The 13,392-nt window shown below is 46.6% G+C and overlaps 1 protein-coding gene and 1 pseudogene across 13 annotated transcripts in view; both read left to right on the forward strand.

Moving 5' to 3' along the window:
- The window catches only part of PTPRT (protein tyrosine phosphatase receptor type T), a 956,692-nt gene that overhangs the window by 24,589 nt on the left and 918,711 nt on the right, over positions 1 to 13,392 (forward strand). The window lies entirely within an intron of this gene.
- LOC136308404 (HAUS augmin-like complex subunit 2) overlaps positions 10,930 to 13,392 on the forward strand; it is a 31,385-nt pseudogene continuing 28,922 nt past the window's right edge.

Consider the following 13,392-nt stretch of genomic DNA (forward strand, 5'->3'; position numbering starts at 1 on the left):
TTTAATTGGTATTGCATTGCATTTATAAATTGCTTTGGGTAATATAGACATTTTAATGATGTTTATTCTTCCTAACCATGAGCATGGTATATGCTTCCACTTGTTTGTATCTTCCCTGATTTCTTTTATCAATGTTTTATAATTTTCCAAATGTTTATGGCAGCATTGTTCACAATAGCGAAGATCTGGAAACAGCCCAAGTGTCCATCAGTGGACGAGTGGATTAAAAAGCTTTGGGACATATATACTGTGGAATACTACTCAGCCATAAGAAATGATGACATCGGATCATTTACAACAATATGGATGGACCTTGATAACATTATACTGAGCGAAATAAATCAGAAAAAAACTAAGAATGATATGATTCCATACATAGGTGGGACATAAAAATGAGACTCAGAGACATGGACAAGAGTGTGGGGGTTATGGGTGGGGGGGGAAAGGGAGTGGTTTGGGGGAGGGGAGAGGCACAAAGAAAATCAGTTAGAAAGTGACGGAAGACAATTGGACTTTGGGTGATGGGAATGCAGCATAATCAAATGTCAAAATAACCTAGAGATGTTTTCTCTGAACATATGTACCCTGATTTATCAATGTCACCCCATTAAAATAAAAAAAACTCTACCAAATTCAAATTTTTTTAAAAAAGGGCATAATTATAAAACCTACCGCATAAGGTGGTTCTGAGAATTAAGTCGGGTAGTTAATACATAGAGCACAGACGTAGTAAGCATACATTCACTGCTACCTGTCACTACTGGAACCCCCCTTTCATTTATTACTCTAGCCACCGACACATTGTGAACATTTTAACTCTTGCCATCAAGTGTCGGTTGTGGAGTGAAACTGAGTAACAGGTAGCTGTTCAGGTATGGTTGTGGTTTTGTTTCACTGAACAAAGCCCCCCAAATGTGTACCGTGCTTGTTTAATTACATTTCCCTGCTTCCTGCCCTCGAGTTTTGAAGGCAGGCATCCCCATATTAGGATGGTAATGTCACCATGATAATCTACCGAGTCTGTGTAAATAAGGAACATCTGTGCGATATTTATGACCCATAAAATACAGTTATACTCTGAAATGTTACTCTCATCCGAAGTAGGTCACGGCGAGGGAGCCATGATCCGAGGACCCTCCTGGGGACCCTCTGCTCTGCTCGCTCAGTGCTTTGCCAGCCCGCCCAGATGGGAACGGGCAGTGCCACATGGCAGTTGGCAAAAATTAGGCTCCTGAGAGTTTTCTTTTTTTTAATTTTTATTTTGGCCAATCAGAGCAAAAAAAATGAGGTTTTTTTTTTTTTCAGGAAAAATGGAGTAAAAGCATTTTTATTTATTTTCTGAAATCAAGAACAGTCAGCTTTTGGTTGCATGCGTGGGCTGAGACGCCCTCTGGACTGTGCAGGGGAAATCTGTAAATCCCAGGTGGTTTCCTGACATTCGTGCCTCCTGCCTCACCCTTGTTGCTTGGGTGTTCAGGAAACTGGGTCAAGTTTGCAGCCCGATTGTAGTCATTATCTAAGATGTCACAGTGGGTGGTTTTCCCTCCAGTCTTGTTCTTTTTTTTTTTTTTTTTTTAAAGACTCTATCTACCCTTATTCTTTTTTTTTTTTTAATTTTTATTTATTTATTTATTTATTCATTTTAGAGAGGAGAGAGAGAGGGAGAGAGACAGAGAGGAGAGAGAGACAGGGGGGAGGAGCTGGAAGCATCAACTCCCATATGTGCCTTGACCAGGCAAGCCCAGGGTTTTGAACCGGCGACCTCAGCATTTCCAGGTCGACGCTTTATCCACTGCGCCACCACAGGTCAGGCCTCCAGTCTTGTTCTTCTTCTTCCATTTATTCTGGTTTCCTTACTTGCATTCTGATTGGATTACGTGCGTTTTTATAAGCTGACATTTACATTCTTTAGTGACCATGTCAGGTCAGGGTAACATTAAGCTCTCTGTCCCTTCCTGTCATTTGGTATGCTCATAAAGCCCGCAAACTCATTTACACGACTGGCTCGGGAAGACACAAGCGGAAAGATAGATCGACGGTGTGCCCGTGTGAAGTTCAGGGTTTTGTGTGTAGTGTACACAGGGCTCAGCCACTTTTTTTCTACAAAGGGTCAAATAATCAGACATAGTGTGTCAATGAATGGACGTGGGTCTCTTCCAGTACAACTTCATTTACACAAAACAGGCAGCTGGCCTACAGACCCTGATTTTCTGACCCCTGCACTTGTATAACGTACAGAAGAGGAAGCTCATTAGGTCACTGAGTGTCCACCTTGATGAAGTATCATCACGAGACGATGCTGTCCTGAGACCGTCCTGGAGTCTAGGAAGGAGACCAGGACCAGAGTCTCAAAGCTCTCTCATGCCTCTTCCCGGGCATTACGCCTCCTCCCACCCCGCAGGGAACCAGGGGCTTCTAAACGCAGTAAGTACGTTTTGTATTATGTGAAATTCTGAACGTGAAAACACTATAGATTTTTTAAAAACGATTCTTGACAGCAGACTTGACACATGAGTAACAGTGGGCTTACCTGGCCCTCCTGTTGACTGGCTTTACCGCCCTGATCAAATGATTGCTAAGGCCTTTGAGTTTCAGTTCTGTAACCTGTGAAATGGGGACGCGGATGCTCGTGTCGGGGGCCGTAAGAAACGTCAATCAGATGCCGTGCTTGGGGGTCCTTAATGCGGTCCTGTATGTGGAGACCACCTGATTTTATTTTTTCATCAGCCAGATTGCGGTATCCCATGAACGTCGAGGGCAGTGGGATGCTACCCTTTGGGACTGCCGCTAACTCTAAACAGAGAGCGGTGATCTGTCAGCTGGACGGATTTGCATTGTTGATAATCAGCCCCGATCAGCCTCAAGTGTGGCTAACTCCTTTCAGGTTTATTCTGGCTGTTGGCTGCCTCCGTGAGGCCTCCGTTGGCATTTGGTTTTCCCAGAATCTTGAACAAATAGCCATTGTGGGGGTTTCCTGGCACGGAGACCTCCCTGCTCGTTGGTATGCCGGTGGCTTCCCCCTGACACATGAGCACTTGTCTCTGGGGGCCCACGTCCTGCTCCGCTGCCTGGGCAGGCGGGTTGCACGGGGCAGGCCTGCTTCCTGCGGGTGGCCCTTTCAAGATTGGACTTTTTTTGGGGGGGGGCGAGCGGGAAGGATTGGCTCCTTTTTGGGTCAACTTGCCAGCGTTCCTTTCAGCCGTGCAGCAGAGTACCTATGGGGCGCTGCGTGTAATCCGATTGCCAACCACTCTGTCTTCCTCAGCTTGCTTTGGTGATTGGGGGGCAGTGGGGGGCAGCGACAGAAGTTAAACGTACCTCGGGGACATGAATCGCCGTGATCACTCTCAGAGCAGTTCACTTCCTCCATCCAGAAGGGAACATTTAGGAAGACCTTTATCTATGTCAGAGAGTTCATTGTAGGGAGGGCGTGCCCTGCAGCTGGAGACAGTGCCATAAAACCGAAAACGCCCTTTCGAGACGGCTTGAGCGGTCTAGGAGGAAGGCTTTCTCTTTACGTGCGAAGGGTGTAACGGGGAGAAGAAGGACAGGAAGGAAACAGTCTATATGTACCAGACGTCACACCAGGGGCATTTACAAGCATTATTTTGCAAAAATCCTCAAACCAACTCTGAGAGGCAGATATTATTACTCCCATTTTTATTGATAAAAAATTGAGGCTCAGGGAAGTTGGGTGGATTGCCCCAGTGTTCTGGGCTAAGCTGTATAATGATAATGCTGTAGCAGTCTTGTCCACATCCTGGGGTCCTTCTCCCAGATGTTAATGTCTCCTACTCCATCCTTGCGAGCAGCTCTCACCCACTGACTGATGGGAGTTGATGTTTAAATACCTCAGCCCCCTCACCCCCAGCCGGGATAACTGGAGGTCACGTGTTTTACACTGGACTCCCGAGTGCCCCCACGGGATTAAGGTCCCGTTGCCCACAGTGGTCACTTGCTTGATAATGTATCCTCTGTTGGCATCTTTCCTTCCATTTCTAACTTCCCCTCTCCTTAACCCGTGTGTCCTAGGATCACTTTCCAAGTAAACTATCTGTTCTCTAATCATGGTCTCAAAAAACTGCCTCAGGAGGAACCCAAGCTAAGTCACAGACTCCTGCTAATAACAGTATCTATCAACATAATTATTGCTGCTATTGATTGAGCACTTCCTGTGTCCCAGGTGCTGTGCTAAGCTGTTTAGATGGACTTTGTCACTCAATATAAAACCTATTCGGTAAGTATTCTTGCCATGTACATGTGAGGAAACTGAGGTTCAGAGAGGTTGAGTGACTTGTCCAAGGTTGCACAGCTAAAAGAATCATACCCTTAACAGAGCCGCCAGGATTTCTTTTCTCACCACCTCCACCACCATCACCCGGCCAGGACACCCTCTTTCCCCTCTGGGGTTAGTTTGAGAATTTCCTCATCAGTCTTCCTTCCTCTGCCTTTGTCTTGCCGGGACCAACCCTCAAGATGGCAGTCGGAGTGGTTCATTTAAGATAAGAATTGGATCACACCCTGCCTCTGCTCAGAACCCTCTCATGGCTCCCCATACCTCTCGGTAAAGCCACAGTCCTTCTGGGAAGGACCCTCAGGACTGCTGAGACCTCATGTCCCCCGACTGTCTCGGTGCCCTGGCCCCCCTCCCTTTGCTCTTCCTTGGACACTCCTGCTTGGGGTCTTTGCTCTGCTTGTTCTTCCTCCTCCAGATACCTGTTGGGCTAATTCCCTTGCCTCCTTGGAGTCTTAGCGTACTTCTTAGTAAGATGACTGTAGAATTTATCACCCAAAACAGGATGTTTTGGAGAAGGTGTCACTAAGTCACTAGTAGACATCAGCTGGGCTCCAACTGGAATAAGGCAGGACTGGCTGTCCTCGGTAAATGAGTGACACCTCCCCCGAGCAGTTCCTGTAGTGTTGCTAAGTGCCTGCTCCCTCCCACCCACAGGATGGCTCTGGGCGAGCTAAGGAGGGGCGTTAGGTTGGTCTCCACTTACTTTTTCCCCCCCTGGCATGCTGCATCTATACAGTGTACTTACCACATTTCTTGTTCATTGTATGTTTTCGTGGCCCACCCCCGAGACGGCTGGGATTTGTGACTTTTTTATTGCTGTGTTGCAATGCCTTCGCGTGGTGCCTAGCCTACTGTAGGCCTTCAATAAATAGGTGTTGAATGCATGAATAAAGGGGCAAGGGATTTCTGGTAATTGATTCATTCACCCAGCCTACCGCCTCTGCGTGAATCCCGGCCAAGAGCTGCTGTGTAGATGTACCCCTTTCAACCTCAAAGGTGTCAACAAGGAGTCCCCATTACAAGCCAGGCAGGGAAGCCACTGAAGCTGGTGTCTCCTGATCATTCCAGATACAATAATCCTGCTGTAGCAGCTTTCTCCATTGGGTGATCAGGGACTGATAAGAATCTGGTCTTCTGGGTGGTAAGCCGTCCTTCTTCACTCAAGTTGGCTCTGGGTTTGAGCCAGTCATTCATTCTCTCTTTCTGTAAAAAACGATGGCAGAAATGTTTAAGGTGGCTGGGTGGGGTCTCAGGGCACAGGTGGAACTGTGGAAAGGAACAGCTTGGGGGTAAGACTTTGTTCTGATTCACCTTTTTATAGTGAGATACTAGCAAGTTTTTTTCTCTCTCTCTGTGTCTGTCTCTCTATCCCTCCCTACCATCCAGCCATCTGTCCATCTGTTTATCTCTCCACCCATCTATCATTTGATCTCCTTGAGTGTAGAGCCCAGGATTTCACTTCTGTTCTGTGATTAGCTTCCCGGGAAATCATTCTCCTAACTTGGGTCTCAGTGTCCTCAACTGCAGAATGGGTGTTGCTGAGGACCCTCTGGGTCAGCAGCACTTGATTCTGAGTTGCGTTGTGTGTAGGCTTCGTGCCTGACGCAAATGGAGCCGTTCACTTTGTTCCTGCAGTTCTCTTGCTGGGGGAGGTAGCATCATCTCCAGGAGTTTCTCCACAAGCCACCTCATTCTGGAAGGATTACTGTGCTTCCTCAGCTCTATTGGGGGTCAGGTGGTTTAGATGATACGGGTCTTGAAGTAGAAATAAGAGTTGGGCATTGTGAAGGGAGAAGGGATTAGATGTGTGAACTAAATCAAGATGCAGAATTCTGGGTCAGCATAAATCAAGTGCCGATTCTGGGAGCACTATGAGGCTGGTCAGAGGGCATGAAGGGGGTATGGTGGGAAGAGAGGCTGACATCCAGGCCGGGCCAGCTCACCTAGGGCCCTACCGCGGGGTGACACTGAGGAGTTCTGAGGACAGCGGGAAGCCACTGACAGGTTCTAAGTAGGAGGCTGACACAGTTCAATGTGCTTCTTAAAATGATTACTCTCCTGGCTGGATGAACTGAAAAGGACAAGCCCAGGATCAGGGATATAAGCGAGGAGAGTCTAGAATAGCTCAGAGTGAGATTTGTGAATTTGAGATGAAAGCAGCCGTGTGCATATATGATAAGGAGTGGGTGTGACGTTACTTTATGAGGGAGCAGGTGCCGAGGGAAAAGAGAACATAGGACACCGTCCTAGGAGCCTTACTGTAGGGTGTGGACCGGAGCAGGAGCCCGTCCTGGTGATGCCTGCTCAATATTTCTTCTCCTTTTCCTCCTTCTCGTTGCACCTACATTTTTATTCTCTTTCCCTTGGAGTGGATCTCACTTCCAACAGCCCTATCCCTATTCCAAAGCTGTGAACCGATCTTAGCCAATCAGGGCTAAGCCCGCTTTCCCGGGCACAGTGATTGGCTTAGGCCCGGGTTCTAAAACCATTTAGCACATGCCTTGTGCTTTGGGCACAGTGGTTGGTGAATACATGGGCATGTGACCCAGACTTGGCCAGTGAGGAGAGACCAAGGGGAAAGGCAGTCCTCCTTCTGCCTCTGGACATAGTATTCATTGTGGATGAGAAAAGTAACTAAATAGATACCAACACACGGAGAGACATTTTAAAGAACATTTCAGTCACACTGCCCACGTTGCTCTCCCGTCTCAAGACAGGTAGTTTCAACCTCAAGAAGCTTAGCCTCCTGAAGAGAAGTCGTCCGGGGGCCATTCTCTCTGTGTGTCTCTTCTGTCATTATATATCTGATGGCAGTTGATTTCTTTGTATACTCTGTGTTCCTGTATTTGCCAGTGGGATTTTAACAACTGTGAGCCTTCCCTTAACTTCTTTTGGCCAGTACACAATAGCATAAGAGAGAAGTAGGGAGTTGATAAAACCTGGCAGAGGGATTAAACTAGGGGATGATTTTTACTTTTATTTTTAAGTAAAATATAGGGAAGTGTTTAAATAATTCAATCTCCATTTCAGGTTTTGGAATTGAATGCCAAGTACAGGATGTCCAATGGGACATTTCCAGAGCTTAGGAGAAGTTTGAGGTATCATCTGTAATTAAGAACTTGGGGAAAGGGCCATTTTTTTTTATATCTTCTACTTGTCACTTGAGCAGATTTTATTATAGATATGATTTTTGAGGTTACAGGGGCAATTGATTATGTGGTCTCTTCTGGGAAATATTCTCCTGAGGAACATCCTGTTAATTGACAGAGAAAGAGGGGGGTGCAGGAAATATAAGACCCTATAATGTATTAAATATAAGGTCTACCGGAAAGTTCTGTCCGTTTTTGGAATAAAACAAAATACAAATTTTTCTTACCATCAGTAAACTTTATTAAATAATATATTTCCACACCAAAATATATCTTCCGAATATGGTCTGAAATGGTTTGCTGAGCTGAATTAAGCCTTTCTGCGATCTCCGATGTTGTCAGAAAAGGATCTTGCTCCAACATGGTCTTAACAACATCGTCATCGATCAAAGATGGTCACCCAGGGATGTGAGGGCGATCTGGCTGCGACATCTGTCACCCCATTGATCGCCAGGGTTGATTCGGCTGATCTGGCTGGCTAGGCGGGTGTCCCCTTCCTCCCTCACCGCTCCATGTGCGTCCCTCCCGAAGCTGCGCGCTCGGTCGAAGAGGACGACCTTCCCCGCTAGAGGAGAGGACCGTTCTTCGGTCAAGGGTATACGAGTAGCTGCGCTCCCCTGCTAGAACCTCCAAACAAGTCTCAAAGATGGTCACCCAGAATGTGGCTTATCGGAAAGGTCAAAATCACCTGTTTCGAATTTTTCGAACCATCTTCTGCATGTCCTTTCAGAAACTGTACCTTCACCAAACACTTTCAATAAATTTCTACATGCTTCTGTAGCATTTCTTCCTTGTTGAAATTTGTATACAATTCAGTGGCGTAAATGAACTTTATCAGTAGCCATGGGTACACTGTCGCTTCACACATAAGACTAATGTGAATCAACTTTGTTTTAGTTAATTTGCTACATCAGTATGTATACATTAAGTGATAAAAATAGAGAGGCACACATGCGCCAAATAAACGTGCTTATGTGTCGAAACTTGTGATAGAAACGGACAAAACTTTCTGGTAGACCTTATATTTATTAGTACCCACTATGTGCTGTGGACCTTGCTGCTGAGATTTGGGGGTCCAGTGGGGATGGCAGGGCATTGCTGGGACCTTGCCTAGTCTAGCAGGGAGAAGAGACCCCAGGGTTAAGAGATGCTGTGCAGTGATCTTGAAAGTTAAAATTCAACAGCAGTAAGGGAAGGGTACGATGTGTGCTGATGGAGCAGGAGCCATCTGCGGCTCGATGTGTGTACTGCCCACGTGAGGCTGTGTGAGGGACTTGGATGTACATTATCTCATTCAATCCTCACACTGCCCAGTGGGGTTTACTGGGGCTCTGTGGGGTGTGATCACTTGCTCAAGGATGCACAACGGGTCGGGAGGAGGGACAGAGCCTTGGTCTTGCACTCGGAATGGGCTGGGCTTCCCCAGCTCATGGAGACGTTATTTCCCTCTAGTCCAGACTGTCACCCGTGCTCCCGGGACCATGCCTTGCACAGAGTAGGTCCTCTACAGAAGCCTGTTTAGATAATGATGATGTTTGGCTGGCTTTCCTCCAATGGGGAGACTTTGTCTAGAGGAAGCATTTTTTTTCCCTCCAGGCATATAATGAGCCTTTTCAAACCTGACTTCATGACAAAATTTATTTTGCTGAGATACAAAAGAAAGGCAAATATTTACTAATTTTTACTTTATTAAAATGTAATGCACAGAGGCATATTTTTAGGAAAGACAAATCGTTTCCTTCACAAGGGGATCTTGGGGAGAAAGAAATGGACCACATTTAAAAATTATACACCATTCTGTGCACAAACCAAATACGTGTATTATTTGTACTTATGTCGGTAATATCTGTAATTACCCGAGAAAGCAATTAAAGCCAACTGCGTTCCAGGCGAACACAAATCAAGATTCTTTTACCCTTTCCTCCAGTTTACTTGATGGCATTAATTTGTCTTGCAGAAGAAATAATATCACACAGACATTAAAAAGAAAAAAAAGTCCTGACCTGTGGTGGCGCAGTGAATAAAGCGTCGACCTGGAATGCTGAGGTCCTTGCTTCGAAACCCTGGGCTTGCCTGGTCCAGGCACATATGGGAGTTGATGCTTTCTGCTCTTCTCCCCTTCTCTCTCTCTCTCTCTTTCTCCTCTACTCTCTAAAATGAATAAATAAAATCTTAAAAAAACAAACAAACCCTGACCTACCTCAGGCCCTTGAAAGATTTCTCGAGCCGACGATACTGATGTTTTGCAATTGTGGAGGAGAGAGTGAAACTCATCTACTTCTTCACCCCCGCTGCCGTATTTATTTTTCTTTGGCCCATGAGAAAGGTAGCAGACCGTCCATTTCTGAGGCATGCTAACTCTATACCGCCGCTGCACCTGAGCCCCCAGTGGGTCAGTCAGCTCTGGGCAATTTCTTCTTGAAAACACCAACCTGTGAGGGGTATGCAACATAATCAAATGTCAGAATAATCTGGAGATGTTTTCTCTGAACATATGTACCCTGATTTATCAATGTCACCGCATTAAAATTAATAATAAAAAAAAAGAAAAAAAATACCTCTAAATGCTTGCTCTGTCCTTTTGGTCGCTCAGGCCAAATCTCTTGGAGTTACCCTTGCCCTTTCACTTTGTTACACATTAAAAAAAAACCCCAAACCCCAAAAACAAAAAAACCCACCAACCCACCTATTCTTTATTTCTTCTGCAAAACAGTAGCCAGGCTAGATCTGATCTATTGGTTGGAAATGCGCATCCTTTTAAGAGACTTGGGGGGGGGGGTATGTTATGCGGAACATAATTTAAGCCTCTGATCTTGGCGGGGAGTATTCACTGAACCCCTGGTGCCTCAGTTGAGTCTAAAGTGCCTGCCCTGTGCATCAGTTGCTGTGCTGGACGCTGGGCTTGCGGGGTTCAAGTGCCCGTTTCCTGTTCCATGTGCCTGTAGTCTGGTCTGCTGGGTGAAAGGCACATACACAAGTATGGCGTGGTACGGACTGCGCTGAGAGCCATGTGACAAGAACCAGGGGACGCTGGAACAGAGGGGTCCAGAGGGTGGTGGGTTTGGCAGGAGCAGATAAAATTACTGGGATGCATGCCTTTTGCCCCGGGGATGGGGTGGAGGGTTGGTGAGCATGCTTTCCAGGCAGGGGTGACAGCTGTGCCAGGGCAGTGAGATGAGGGTGGGCGAGGTGCCTTCTAAGAACTGCCGGCACCGTGGTAGAGGTGAGTGTGGGGGTCGGTGTGGGGGTGTGACAGGAGACAAGGTTAAACATGGAGGCGGCTCACACCTCCCAGCCTGGAGGTGCGCCAGTGTCAGTGGTGTGTGTCGAGGTCTCATGCGTGAACTTTGATCACATCTTCTCTGCAGCTACCACAGAAAGAGCCCTTGCTTAGCGCGGGGAGACCCTTTGTGCCTCTATGCTCCTCTCCTGGGTTACGGAGTTATTCGTGGTGTCTCATCCCACAGGACCGGCCGAATCCGAATGGTGTGTGTGCTTATTGCCAAGTGCGAGTGCCGAGTGCCGTGGTCTGGCTTTGGCTTTGACCAGATTCCCTTGCGCCTGACGGCCCCTTGGCGGTCTGTCCGCAGACAGGAGGAGAGGGCTGCTGCTGCTCTGGGGGGGTGTTTGGTAGACAGCCAGCTGCTTTGGGCTCTGCAGGCGCACGTGGAGGAGGAAGCCTCTCAGGAATACGTGGAGAAAGGTAACACAACGTGGCTTTGCTCCCCGCGCCTCCCGTCGTCTTTGACTTTTCATCAGATTCTCCTATGTAGACTTAAAATGTTAGCAAACAAGAGACTGTGGGCTGCATTATTGGATCCTACCTCTGTTGGACGGAATATAAATATCACTTAGTTCCTTCGTGTGTGCAGCAAACGTTTAGGGAGCACCAGGCTCTGTGCACAGGCTTCCTCCTCTGCCGTCTAAGGGGCGGTCGAATGAATTGTTGTGGGGTTTCTCACTTGGGATGTGGAGAGTGAGATGATGATGATGATGACAATGACAGAACCGGCACTGACTGAGTTTCTATTGTGCAACGAGGTTTATCTTCATGTCCATTCTGTGAGGGGGTCACTATCGTCTGTCACTTCGCTGGTGAGGACGCTGAGGTGCAGAGGGTTTCTGGTACGTGGAAGAACCAGAATCGAGACGCAGGATCGTTACTGAGCTCTGAGCTGGTGGGCACAGAGGAGATGTGGTCAGTTTCATCTGGGGGCCCCAGGACAGGTTCCTCGGAGCTCGTGCTCCTTCAGGGGGTTCTGAAGGCAGAGAAGGGTCCAGAGGGGTGACATGAGGCAGAGTGTGCTTCGCCTGAGTAAAGCTGGGATGAGTGTTTCCGGTGGAAGATGACGAGGATTGCGGTGGGAGCGAGAGGTTCTGCGGGGCTGCTCTGGGAGGCTCCAGGGTGCTGGCCAAGGAGGCTCTGTGCTCCTGTTAAGGGGCTGTGGATGGCCGGTGAACACCGTCGCTTCCTGTTGACAGCTGAGTGCATTTCCGAGGATGCACTTGGAATTGTCAGGGCAGGCCCGGGAGGTTTCCTAGGTGCAGATGCAACTTGCCGTGCTGCTTTAAGAAAAAGAATACATTTTAAATACGAAATCAGGTGCAGGGCCTTGAAAGGGATGCTTTGTTAAAGTGTCAGCTTTGTTAGCGCCATGCTAAATCCAGCCCTGAATAGTCTTTTTAATTATCATCATACTTATTTCTGTACTGGTCCAGGAACACAGCGGTTCATGGTGTGTGTATGTGTGTGTGTGTGTGTGTGTGCGCGCGCGCACACGCGTGTGTGCGTGCCATACGCGAGAACTGAGGAGTCTTTATTTTGTTATGACATCCCCCAAGTTTGGAGGGTGGCCTAGCTCTAGTCTCTTTTTAAGATGTATTGTCCTGGGAACTGGTTACTCTGAACACAGGATCGTCTTCTGATTTCACAGATAGCCCCCTTTGTATATCTGTTTTTTTCACTGCAGAGGGTCTAGAGGTGGTTGATATTCAGGACATAATTTGCAGAGTGTTAGTGCCTTGCTAAATTTCAGTTTGTGTGTCTTTCATCAAATATTTGGCTTAGCTGGGGCTGGTTGGCATATTGTGTTAGCTCAAAGTGATTTATTGTCTCTGTGTCATCCATTCAATACAGAGAGGTAATATTTAGAGTGTCAGTAGGGATTATGTTGTAATCTCAAGAAAAATATAGAAAGTTGGGTAGAGAAAAAAAATCCAGGATGAAGAAGCAAGCAGTTATTAAAATAGACTTTTCTAATATATGTTCTTTTGCTGAGAGTTACATCCACAACTTCATTTCTCATCAAGAAGTCTCAAAGAGCCAATTTTCAGAAGTTCTTATCCCTCCTTGCAGTTGAATATTTGGGGGCATTTTAAAGTGATATCATAAAATGGATGGAAAAGAAAGTCCTATAAATGATCTTTAATCAACAGGCTCTGTCACTTTATGGAACAGAAAACAGTGAACAAAGGACTATGATTTTAATTCAAGGAAAGAGAGCTATTTATTTTAAGTATTTCTGCAGAATGGCAAAAGTAATTTATTCAGTTATAATTAGACACATTGTAAAGTGGACGATTGTGGAGAGAGTGATTCTTGCTGGCTTTTGAGAGCTGGGGGGAGGCTCTTCTGTGCAAGTCTCTGCTATCTGGCCACAGATCCCGGGGCCAGAAATTAATCTGTGAACCAGGGCAGAACGAGAGCAAAGCAGAAGCTGAAGCTGTTCATGTTCCCTTTTCATCCTGAAAATGGGTTTTCCTTCCTTCTGTCCTGATAAGAAACTCCTGCAACAAGTATTTAGATTGGGGAATTGCTTGGGTATGAGATGGAGGAAACCTGGTTTCAACAGTAGGTTAATGGAAAAAAAAAACCCTTGCGGTAAAAAAAAAAAAAAAATCTCAAGGGGAATTATATAGGTGCATCTATAGTGAACTGTGGCAATT

This window comes from Saccopteryx bilineata, chromosome 6 (assembly GCF_036850765.1).
Source record: "Saccopteryx bilineata isolate mSacBil1 chromosome 6, mSacBil1_pri_phased_curated, whole genome shotgun sequence".
Taxonomy (NCBI): Eukaryota; Metazoa; Chordata; class Mammalia; order Chiroptera; family Emballonuridae; genus Saccopteryx; species Saccopteryx bilineata.